This window comes from Bubalus kerabau, chromosome 1 (genome assembly GCF_029407905.1).
Source record: "Bubalus kerabau isolate K-KA32 ecotype Philippines breed swamp buffalo chromosome 1, PCC_UOA_SB_1v2, whole genome shotgun sequence".
In the NCBI taxonomy this organism is placed as follows: domain Eukaryota; kingdom Metazoa; phylum Chordata; class Mammalia; order Artiodactyla; family Bovidae; genus Bubalus; species Bubalus kerabau.
Genome location: NC_073624.1, coordinates 14,057,513 through 14,069,011, shown reverse-complemented (window position 1 = coordinate 14,069,011; position 11,499 = coordinate 14,057,513). Strand labels below are relative to the sequence as shown.

Genomic DNA, 11,499 nt, shown 5'->3' with positions numbered 1-11,499 from the left:
TCTGTGGGCTCGGTAGATTCTGCTTAAAACCACAGGGATGCATTTCACGAATTCCCATACAAAATGGTTTAAATACGTGTTCTTTTTTTAAAAAAAAACTTTGTCAAGAATCGAACCATTTGAACATTGAAAAGAATAATGACTACAGTGGACTGAAATACAGCAAGTATATAAAAATCTATCAAATTCAGGGAACATATTTGCAATCAATATATCAAAGGATTGATATCTAGCATATATGACCATATAATAAAATGACAAGTAGCCAATAAAAAAGGATCAAAAGATTTAAACAGACACTTCACAAAAGAAGATGTATGAAAGGTCAATAAATCCATGAAAGGATACTCAAAATTTTATTTGTCATCAAGAAGTACAAATTAAAATTTCAGGAAGGTATCATTTTGGACCCTCAAGAATGGCTAGCATTAAAATCATGGACATACTTCACTCTGTATAATAGGCTCTAGGTTCGTCCTCCTCATTAAAACTGACTCAAACGCATTTCTGGACATGGAACAACAGACTGGTTCCAAATCAGGGAAGGGGTACGTCAAGGCTGGATATTGTCACACTGCTTATTGAACTTATATGCAGAGTACATCATGAGAAATGCTGGGCTGGATGAAGCACAAGCTGGAATCAAGATTGCTGGGAGAAATATCAATAACCTCAGATATGCAGATGAAAGTGAAGAACTAAAGAGCCTCTTGATAAAAGTGAAAAAGGAGGGTGAAAATGTTGGCTTAATGCTCAACATTCAGAAAACTAAGATCATGGCATCTGGTCCCATCACTTCATGGGAAATAGATAGGGAAACAGTGGAAGCAGTGGCTGACTTTATATTTTTGGGCTCCAAAATCACTGCAGATGGTGATTGCAGCCATGAAATTAAAAGACACTTACTCCTTGGAAGGAAAGTTATGACCAACCTAGACAGCATATTAAAAAGCAGAGATATTACTTTGCCAACAAAGGTCCGACTAGTCAAAGCTATGGTTTTTCCTATAGTCATGTATGGATGTGAGAGTTGGACTATAAAGAAAGCTGAGCACTGAAGAATTGATGCTTTTGAACTGTGATGTTGGAGAAGAGTCTCTCTCAATACTCTCTCAAGAGTCTCTTGGACTGCAAGGAGATCCAACGAGTCCATCCTAAAAGAAATCAGTCCTGAATACTCATTGGAAGGACTGATGTTGAAGCGGAAACTCCAATACTTTGGCCACCTGATGTGAAGAACTGATTCATTAGCAAAGACCCTGATGCTGGGAAAGATTGAAGGCTGGAGGAGAAGGGGACGACAGAGGATGAGATGGTTGGATGGCATCACCAACTCAATGGACATGAGTTTGGGTAAACTCTGGGAGTTGGTGATGGACCAGGAGGCCTGGCATGCTGCAGTCCATGGGGTTGCAAAGAGTTGGACACGACTGAGCGACTGAACTAAACTGAACTGAATATTCCACTGTGTATATGTACCACAGCTTGTTTATCCATTCATCTGTCAACGGACATGTAGGTTGCTTCCATGTTCTAGCTGAAAGAGAAATATAAATATTGTATACTGACACGTATATATAGAATCTAAAAAATGGTACTGATTAATTTATTTTCAGGGCAGCAATGGAAAAACAGACCTAGAGAACAGACCTGTGGACTCGGGGGAGGGGAGGAGGGAGACAGTGAGATGCATGGACACAGTAACATGGGAATTTACAATACCACATGTTAAACAGATAGCCAATGGGGATTTGCTGTATGACGCAGGGAACTCAAACAGGGGCTCTGTGACAATCTAGAAGGGTGGGATGTGAGGAGATGGGAGGGAGTTTCGGGAGGGAGGGGACATGGGTGTACCCACGGCTGATTCCTGTTGATGTATGACAGAAAATCACAAAATTCTGTAAAGCAATTATCCTTCAATAAAAAAAATTTTTTAATTAAAAAAAAATGGACAAAGCCAAGTGTTGAAAAGTACGTGAAACAACAGAAACTCTCGTGGGAATGCAGGAGTACACCCACTCTGAAAAACAGTTTGGCCGTTTCTCATAAAGTTAAATATTCACCTACGATACAATTCAGCAATTCTACTCCAAGAGAAATGAAAACATTTTTCCATAAAGAGACTCATACACTCATATCAGATCTATTCATAATAACCAAGACTGGAAACACCCTAAATGTCCATCAACAGATGAATAGGTTAAAAAATGCAGTATATTCATAAAATGGAATGTTACCCAGTAATACAAAAGAAACAGACTATTGATACATGTTACAGCATGAATGAGTCTCAGAAACACTGTGCGATAAGAAAGCAGCCACACACAGAGCATAGACCATATAGTTTAATTTATACTGAAATCTAAAACAGGCCAAAGGAATAAATAGTGAAAGAAAGATCTGCGATTGCCTGGAGATGGAAATGGATGGATAATTACTGCAAAGGGGCATGAGAAAACTTTGGGAGGTAGTAGAATGTTCTGTATCTTGATTGTAGTAGTTATCTAGTAGGTTATACATTTGTCAAAATGAGTGCAGTGTACTTTATGTAAATCATGCTTCAATAAGATCGCCCAAGTCCATAGCGTGAAAGTGTTAGTCCGTTATATCCGACTCTTTGTGATCCCATGGACTATAGCCTGCCAGGCTCCTCTGTCCATGGGATTCTCCAAGCAAGAATATTGGAGTGGGTTGCCCCTTCCCTTCTGCAGGGGATCTTCCCGAACCAGAAATTCACCCCCAGCTTTCTGCATTATCTAAAAAGTACTCTGTATGACTCTATAATGATGGGTAAATGTCGTTATACATTAGTCCAAATCCCAGAGTAAACCCTAATGCAAACTACGGACTTGGGGTGATTGTGATGTGTCAGTGCATGTTCCCCAGTCATAAAAATTGTACCAGCAGAGGTTGCTAGCGGGGAGGCTGTGCCTGTGTGGGAGCGAGACAACATGGGAAATCGCAGTGTCTTCTGCTCAGTCTTTCCTGTGAACCTAAAGCTGCTCTAAACCATAACGTCTATTTAAAAAAAAAAAAAATCAACCGAGAGGTTGGGGGATCCCAGAATGTCATGGAGACTTTGACAAATAAATGTAACTGTATTGCAGATGTATGGACCTGACCTCATGAAGGAGGGTGGGGGGTGCAGCCAGGGGTAAGGGGGTTCGGTGGGGTGGGTGGGGGGATGGGGAAGGAGCTGACCTGAGTAACTGTGGGAAATGGTGCTTTAACTGGAAACTGTAAGGCTATAGACAAAGGCACTGTAGAAAACGCTGCGTTCTCGTTGGAAAGCTTGTTTCTCACAGGGGTACAGGTTAGCAATTCTGAAACTACTTTCTGTGTAGATATGGGGCTGAACAAATAAGTAAATAAACTGTGGATAAAAGGAGCCAGATTTCTCACCATCAGAAAAAGAAGTTACAATTTCATTGGCGGGAAGGCTAGAGTCCTGGGTGCTGGGTTACAGCTGCAGACCGCAGAAAGAACGTATTTATTTCAGTACCTGTAGAGATTTAGAGATACAGAAGTACACATAGATAATAACCCTGCGTACGAGACAGCAAAAGAGACACTGATGTATAGAACAGTCTTATGGACTCTGTGGGAGAGGGAGAGGGTGGGAAGATTTGGGAGAATGGCATTGAAACATGTATAATATCATGTATGAAACGAGTTGCCAGTCCAGGTTTGATGCACGATACTGGATGCTTGGGGCTAGTGCACTGGGATGACCCAGAAGGATGGTATGGGGAGGGAGGAGGGAGGAGGGTTCAGGATGGGGAACACATGTATACCTGTGGCGGATTCATTTTGATATTTGGCAAAACTAATACAATTTTGTAAAGTTTAAAAAAAATAAGTACACATAGATAGGCATGTGTACATCACTTGGCACATATACGTGTTTCCTAATTCTATCAAGAGGCCTAGAAGCAGCCACATTCTTAAGCAACAAACACCCCCTGCGCTTGGATCTTTCTAAGTAACATTCCCCATAAAAGGAATCGGGGCTGTATAAAGAAATGGCTGCTTCCAGGGGTGGGACAGGGACGATATAAAATGAGCCTGGAGTATCTTTTAGTCTTAGGAAGTAAGGAAAATACACAGAGACAGACAGAGACTGGAAAAGACAGAAAAGAGGAAGGAAAATAGAAGAAAAGAGAAGGCAAGATGGAGACTTATGAAAAAGATGCCAGCACTAAGCTGGAAGAGCTCCCCAAGGACAAAGCTGGAACAATTTGAGGAAGTAAACAGATTCTAATCCAGAGAATAAACCTTTGAGTCCATATGGATTGTACTGAGTTGACTTGTGTCCCCTCAAATTTATGTTCACTGTTGCTGTTTAGTCTCTCAGTGGTGGCTGATTCTTTTGCGAGCCTGTGGACTGTAGCCTGCCAGGGTCCTGTCAATGGGATTTCCCAGGGAAGAATACTGGAGTTGCCATTTCCTTCTTCAGGGGATCTTCCCAATCTAGGGATCGAACCCAGGTCGCCTGCATTGCAAGCGAATTTTTTACGATCTGGGAAGCCCCATAAGAAACAAGAGAAGCCTGGGAAATTGACCCAGATCAAAGGATGCTTAAGGAGCTATGATGATTAAAAGTAACACGGGGTCCTAGATTGGCTCCGGGAACAGCAAAAGGGCAGAAATGGGGGAACCGATGACACCGAGTTTAGGTAACAGTGTGGCCCCTGTGTCACTGTCTCACTTTTGACACGAGTAGCTTGATTAAATAAGATGCTAACTTAAGGGGAAACTGGCTGAAAGACATACAGGAACTCTATTGTCTTTGCAATATTTTGATAAGTCTAAAATTATCCCAAAAAAAAAAATTAAAAAAAAAAAAAGAACTGCGAGTAAATGATGTGGAAGTCAGTCAGCACTTTCTCTACCTTGACTTTCCATCTGTGGTTTTATTTCCTTTCTCTGAGATGGAAGAGAATCTTGACTCACCTTCAGTTGGCCGCCTCACCCCTCCTAATCTCTTTTCCCAAATGAACAAACACATTTTAAAAATAAGAAGGTAGGTGAATGAATGAATGACCAAATAGATAACTTTCAGCAGAGTGAGAGCATGCAGCAGGTTGGTGGGAACAATCAGAAAGTGTAAATATTTAGCCCTCTTGGCTTGCCCATCACAACAGCGACTGCCCCAGCGGCGCAGAGTTTCAAAGTGAAAGTTCAATATTTATTCTGGCTCCCCTGTGCCTTGTCCACCAGGACTCCCTGCACAGTTGGCTTTCGGATGAAGCCAAGGTCCCTCCTACCCACCTCTTGACTTCCCACTCCACATGTGTTGTCGGTAAACAAGCCACTGGCATCCAAGCCATCTGACTGGCTGGCACTCAAGGAAGTAAAATCAGGTGGGAAGATGGGGAGCAGTTCTCACTCACTCTTGGATATGCTGAGCAGGCCGCTGTGCAGGTTGGATGCTCCAGGTAAGGTCCTGAGTGTCCTCTGTGAACCATAAAGCACCCCAGAATCCCGTAAGGTGGTGTTGTCATCGGTACCTGTGCCCTGGTTCTCTCTAGACTGGTGATGCCCTCCTTGCCGCCAGCCCAGCTTGCTTCCAGATGACCTGGGCAGGCTTCTAGTACATAGCAAGTCGACCTGACTTGATTTCCCAGCCCCTGCAGCCCTTGATTCTGTGCCTCTAGACATTTGATCCTTATGACCTTGGGCTCAGCTCTATATTCATCCCTTCATTACAAAAAGGAAACTCAACCGCATGGCAGCTCTGTGCTAGCATAGGAACACAGAGATACTTAACACATGACCCCAAACTTCAATGCGATTACTCTTGACTGTTTCTTTGCTTTACTTTTAAGCCCATTTGGTACCCTAGCTTAGATTTTCCCTGCTTCTCCAATTCCAGGCTTCTCTCTCTCTCTCTCTCTCTCTCTCTCTGGCTGGTCCATCCAGACTGCCTGGCTGGTGATGTGATTCTCTTTGGCTTTGGGATCCCCTTCATTGGGCTGTCCCCAGCATGACAGTAGCATAGGGGAGAAGACGGAATTCCTGTATCCTTACTAATTCTTAGCCTTGGAGGTTCAGGGGTCTGACAGTCAGTGCTCACTAGTCACTCTCCTGGGTGAACATCAAGTTTCTAGAGCTGCTTGCTGCCTTTCTCCCTCACCTGTTGGGATACTGTGTCCATCCTTGGAACATCCTACTGTGTCAACTTAGGTGCTTGTGCCCACTTCCTGCCTGGACCCCGGTGAACTTTTGTACGGACGCCTGAACACTGGTGTGTCCTCCAGATGGAACCTCCGAGCAGCAGCGCTGGGCCCCTGCCTCCGTCCCATCTTGCTCCCACTTCCTGATCACATTTCCTCCATGGCTGCCAAGAGGGTCCAGCTGAAAGTGGATGGACAACATATCAGCTTAGCAAGAGAAGGATCTTGCCCCATCTGGAAGAAGCAACGTTTGGGGCACCCTTTGGATTTCCATCTTTTCTCGGAACTGTGACAAGATGTACATTCTCAGTCAAGTCTGAACCAGTTTTCTGTGTCCTACCAAACGATCAAAGCCTAGTTCTTCAAGCCAAAATGTCTCATTTTTGGCTTTAAAGTTTGTATCTCTTTAAAGTTTGCCTCTTTTTTTCCCCAAAGGTGGGGGCTACCTAACTTCTCAGTTGTAATGGTCTGGAGGTTGGCACAGGTCAGGGCATCAGCTGGCAACAGAATTGCTTGGGACATGGCTTGGTGTTCAACAGCTCGGTTGCAGGGAGCAAATAGCCATCCCCTCAGGGCCAGTCACCTCCGCAAGACAGCAGAGAGCAGGAAGCTCCACTTACTGTGTGACTGTCGCATCTTTTCCACGCATCCCTCGATGCTGAGGGAGGTTGAGAGGCGCTCTTTAGGGTTGGTCTTTGACTGTTACCTTCCTCATGGCCCTGGCTGAGACAATGTCTTAGAATTCTGGGGTACAGCTGGTGGGGAGGACAGAAGGCTGGACTAGCCTGGCTGGAGAGAGGTCCAGGAGCCACTCATAAGAGAGAGTATCTCTCAGTTAACAAACTCAAAGATGCTGAAGGAAAAAAGTGAAGAGCCAAGCATCTCACCGTTAGATCAAGGAGTCTAGATCTGTTATTGACTCACAGGGACGGGGGGAGTTTCAGACCGAGACCTGAAGGACCAGGAAGTGAGAACACTGGGGAGCTGATGAGAGGACAAAAGGAAGGGACTCTGAAAGATACTGCATCCTTCCTGTGCTCTGTGACAGCCTGGAGGGCTGGGAGTGGGGAGGGAGGCTCACCAGGGAGGGGGCATATGTGTGCCTGTCTGATTTATTTTGATCTATGGCAGAAACCAACACAACATTTGGTGAGGGTAATATTTGGTAAGGATAATTTGTAAAGCAATTATCCTTCAATTACAGTAAATGAATTTTTCAAAATAAAATAAACATAAGCTCACAGGGAAAAAAAAGATATTGCATTCTTGTTTGACTTTCATCTAGAATCAGTGAGAACTGGATGCATCCCAAGGGCCAGAGGGAGTCAAAGAAATTCATCATTCTCAAGTCCTACACTACCAGTCCTGGAATCAGAAGTATTTTTGTCCCTCCCTTCCACCTCTTCAGATCCTATTCATCCAATCCGGCAATCCCACTATTGGGCATATACCATATGAGAAAACCATAATTCAAAAAGACATATGCACTGAAGTGTTCATTGCAGCAATATTTACAATAGCCAGGACTTGGAAGCAACCTAGATGTCCACGGACAGATGAGTGGATAACGAAGATGTAGTACATATCGACAATGGAATATTACTCAGCCATAAAAAGAAATGAAACTGGGTCATTTGAAGAGATGTGGATGAACCTAGAGTCTGTTATACAGAGGGAAGTAAGTCAGAAAGAGAAATACAAATATCATATATTAAAGCATATATGAGGAATCTAGAAAAATGGTACTGATTAACCTATCTGCAGGGCGGGACTGGAGATGCAGTCCAGTCCCGGATTTACAGACACAGTGGGGAAAGAGGGGGTGAGACAAACGAAGAGTGTAGCATTGACATATACACTCTGTCATGTGTAAAATAGAGAGGCAGTGGGAACCTGCTATAAAGCACAGGAAACTCAGCTCAGCTCGGTGCTTTGGGTGATCTAGATGAGTGGGGTGGGGGTGGGGAGGGAGGGAGGCCCAAAAGGGAGAGGATATATGTATACATGTAGCTGATTCACGTTATTGTACAGCAGAAACTCACACAACATTGTAAAGCAAAAATACTACAAGTAAAAAAAAAATACCCTACTCATCCTTCAAAGTCTAGCTCAAGACCGACCTCCTGGTGTAACTCACTGCGTCCTCTGAACTCCCGTTGTCATCTTGATCCCCACTTTGGCATGTGATTGCTGACGCATCACATTGTAAAGGCTTGCAGGTCCCGCCCTAGCCTTGTTTCTTTCCCGGAAACAGGGCACTCTGCCTTAGATCCTTTCATAAGCTGCATCTAGTATTCTGCTGGGCTTAGTAAATCCTCATGAAATGGAGACAGTCATCGAGTGATATTGACATTCTCAATGGCCCAGATGCTTCACCAAACTTGGGTGCTGCCTGTCTGGCTCCATGCAAATAAACAAATGTCTGTGAATGGAAAGATTTTCCTAACATGTGTCAACCGGTAGAGGCTAAACTTAGTGCCAGTAGGAGAGACACACTGTGGAGCTTTCCAAGTGAAGCAGCAAGTTAGGAAAAATCGATAGTTCTCAACCTTGAATTCCCTTTGGAATCACCTTTGAACTCTCAAAAGCTCCATTCTGGTTTAATTGATCCAGGATGGAGCCCAACCATGAGTGTGTTTTACAAGTTCCCCGGATAATTCTTACAGACAGCTGGGACTGAAAACTTTGTTTCACATTCTGAATCTTTTCCAGTGCTTTTCCTACTCTTGTGTCCGATCCCATCTGATCAAGTTCATTCATCCGAATGTCTAGCTCGTGTTTTCTACCCTTTTTGTAGAATTTATTTATCAGGTACTTAGTACATGACGTGCCAGGCAGAAACAAAGAGAAATCTGGTGTCTGCCCACAAGAAACCCGCTGTCGAGTGAGAGACACTTTTACGGAAATAAGCAAAGGTGTAAGCAAACGTTGCTACCCAAACTTAAGAGCTTATGAGATTCAGATGAATTTTTAGATCTTACCTTGCTGCCTGGATTCTCACTACCTGCTACCTGAAATTCAGAAACAAAATAGATTAAGATAATGTAGGACTCCTCTGTATACAGATTTACTGTCCAACCTCTTGTTAAGACTCAAGAATTAATAGACTGGGAAAGCGCACTCTTGTGAGTGCTGTGGAGGAGAATGAGTTGAGAATGAGCAGGAAGAAACGACCACCAAGAGGAATAAGGGTTCCCGGCTGTGGATTTTACAGTCCCCAGAGTGCTCGCTTCGGCAGCACATGTACTAAAATTGGAACGATACAAAGAAGATTAGCATGGCCCCTGCGCAAGGATGACACGCAAATTCGTGAAGCGTTCCATATTTAAAAAAAAAAAAAATACAGTTCCCAGAGTCAAGCTATGTAAAAAGGAAGTTTTCTGAGTGAAGAGTCTCAATGCTGTGCTGAATCTCTGCTGGAGATTTTTTTTTTTTTTTGAGATTTTGTTGTCTCCAGTAGTGCCTGAATGTGGTTTCAAAGAAAAGGCCAAGAATCTCCCCTGTCTGGTTCAGTTGAGTCCTGCAGCTTGATGGTGACTGGTCAGAAAAATTGAGGATATTTGGGAGAAGTAGGGATAGGTGAGAGGGCAATCAAGGGATGATGCTTAGCACTCTCCAAAAGACCGAAGAGAGGGACTTCCCTGGTGGTCCAGTGGTTGGGAGTTTGCCTACTAATTCAGAGGACATGGGTTCTATCCCTGGTCTGGGAGATCCTATATGCTGTGGAGCAACTAAGCCCCTGCAACACAAGTACTGAAGCCTGGGCGCCCTAGAGCCTGTGCTCCACAAGAAGAGAAGCCACCATAATGAGAAGTCCTTGAACCAGACCTAGAGAAAGCCCCCGCGCAACAACACAAATCCAGCATGGCCAATTGAAAAAAAAGACCAAAGAGAAAGCTTGAATCAAGAAGCCAATGGTGGTCCCTCTTGAGTCCAGAAGCACATGGTCCTGATACCGTGCTCCACAGTCTCAGTTGTCTGGCATGCCTCTTCCTGAGACACCTGGATGCTTTCTACAGCTGCTCATCTGCACCCCATCTATTCTCTTAACCTTGACTTTTATATACTTTCAGGTACATCTGGGATTACTGATAATGTGAACGTGTCCATCACTCGCTCACCTCATGGTCTTGGGATAAACGTGTTGCAGGAAGGGGCTTCAGAAGTTATCTCCTTTGTGTCCTACCCAACAATGAGCAGTGGGAAGACTTGCCCTTGCTTTGTGAAACCTGTGGGGGTCTCACCCCATGTCCTCCTCCAATACTGCTGCTGAAGTTGGGCCCCCGGTTCTGGACTCCTAATATGCCTGTGTTTCCCGAGGCATGGCTGACTCTGCCCCTCTCCACTCTCATCTCCAATTTACACTGGCCTCCCTCCTGCTGTAATTTTTTAAATTTTTTTGGCCCCAATCTCCTGGTTGATGTTTATAAAATAGACTTTATTGTTTAGAGCAGTTTGTGTGTGTATGTGTGTTAGTCACTCAGTTGTGTCTGATTCTTTGTGGCCCATAGACTGTAGCCCACTAGGCTCCTCTGACCATAGGATTTTCCAGGCAAGAATACTGGAGTGGGTTGCCATTTCCTTCTCCAAGGGATCTTCCCAACCCAGGGATTAAATCTGTGTCTCCTACATTGGCAGGCAGATTCTTTACCACTGCACCACCTGACCATAAATGTTATTAATGTGTATGTCTAGTTGCTCAGTCTGTCCAACTCGACCCCATGAACTGCAGCCCCCCAGGCTCCTCTGTCCATGGGGAGTCTCCAGGCAAGAATACTGGAGTGGGTTGCCATGCCCTCCTCAGGGGATCTTCCCAACCCAGGGATTGAACCCAGGTCTCTTGCAATGCAAGCAGATTCTTTACTGACTGAGCCACCAGGGAAGCTCCAAAATTTTATTAATACTTTGTTAAAACAATGATAAAGGCAACAGTAATAATGAATGGCAGAGATTGTGCCTACCCAGCCAAGTGACTATCTTGGAGACTTTCAGTTTTTTTTATAACCAACCTTTGGGAGGTTTAGTAACTATTAAATACCTACCAAGAAATCCTCAAGAGAGACCTAGAAATTAAAAACAAACAAACAAACAAAAAAAAACACGGATATTTGGGATTTCTATCTGATGGAGTTCACAGCATCTGAAAAGGGCCTCCGCCTGGTACCAATGTAAGAATGTGCTCCCTGAGTTATGTCCCTCAAAATGATTTCCCAGGCCCTTCATATGTTGGCCCACAAAGGGGGATCGATAAGAGAGTTCAAGGGAGCCGAAAGCCAGGAGCATTCCGCAGGCTGGGCCGAGGAAAGGTTGAAGCAGGCCA

The 11,499-nt window shown here is 44.2% G+C and overlaps 1 non-coding gene across 1 annotated transcript; it reads left to right on the top strand.

Annotated features, from left to right (window-relative positions):
* The first annotated feature begins 9,401 nt into the window (after nt 1–9,401).
* On the top strand, nt 9,402–9,508 carry LOC129642468 (U6 spliceosomal RNA). The gene has a single exon (XR_008709738.1). It is a non-coding gene; the product is annotated as a U6 spliceosomal RNA (small nuclear RNA).
* Nucleotides 9,509–11,499: the final 1,991 nt, after the last annotated feature.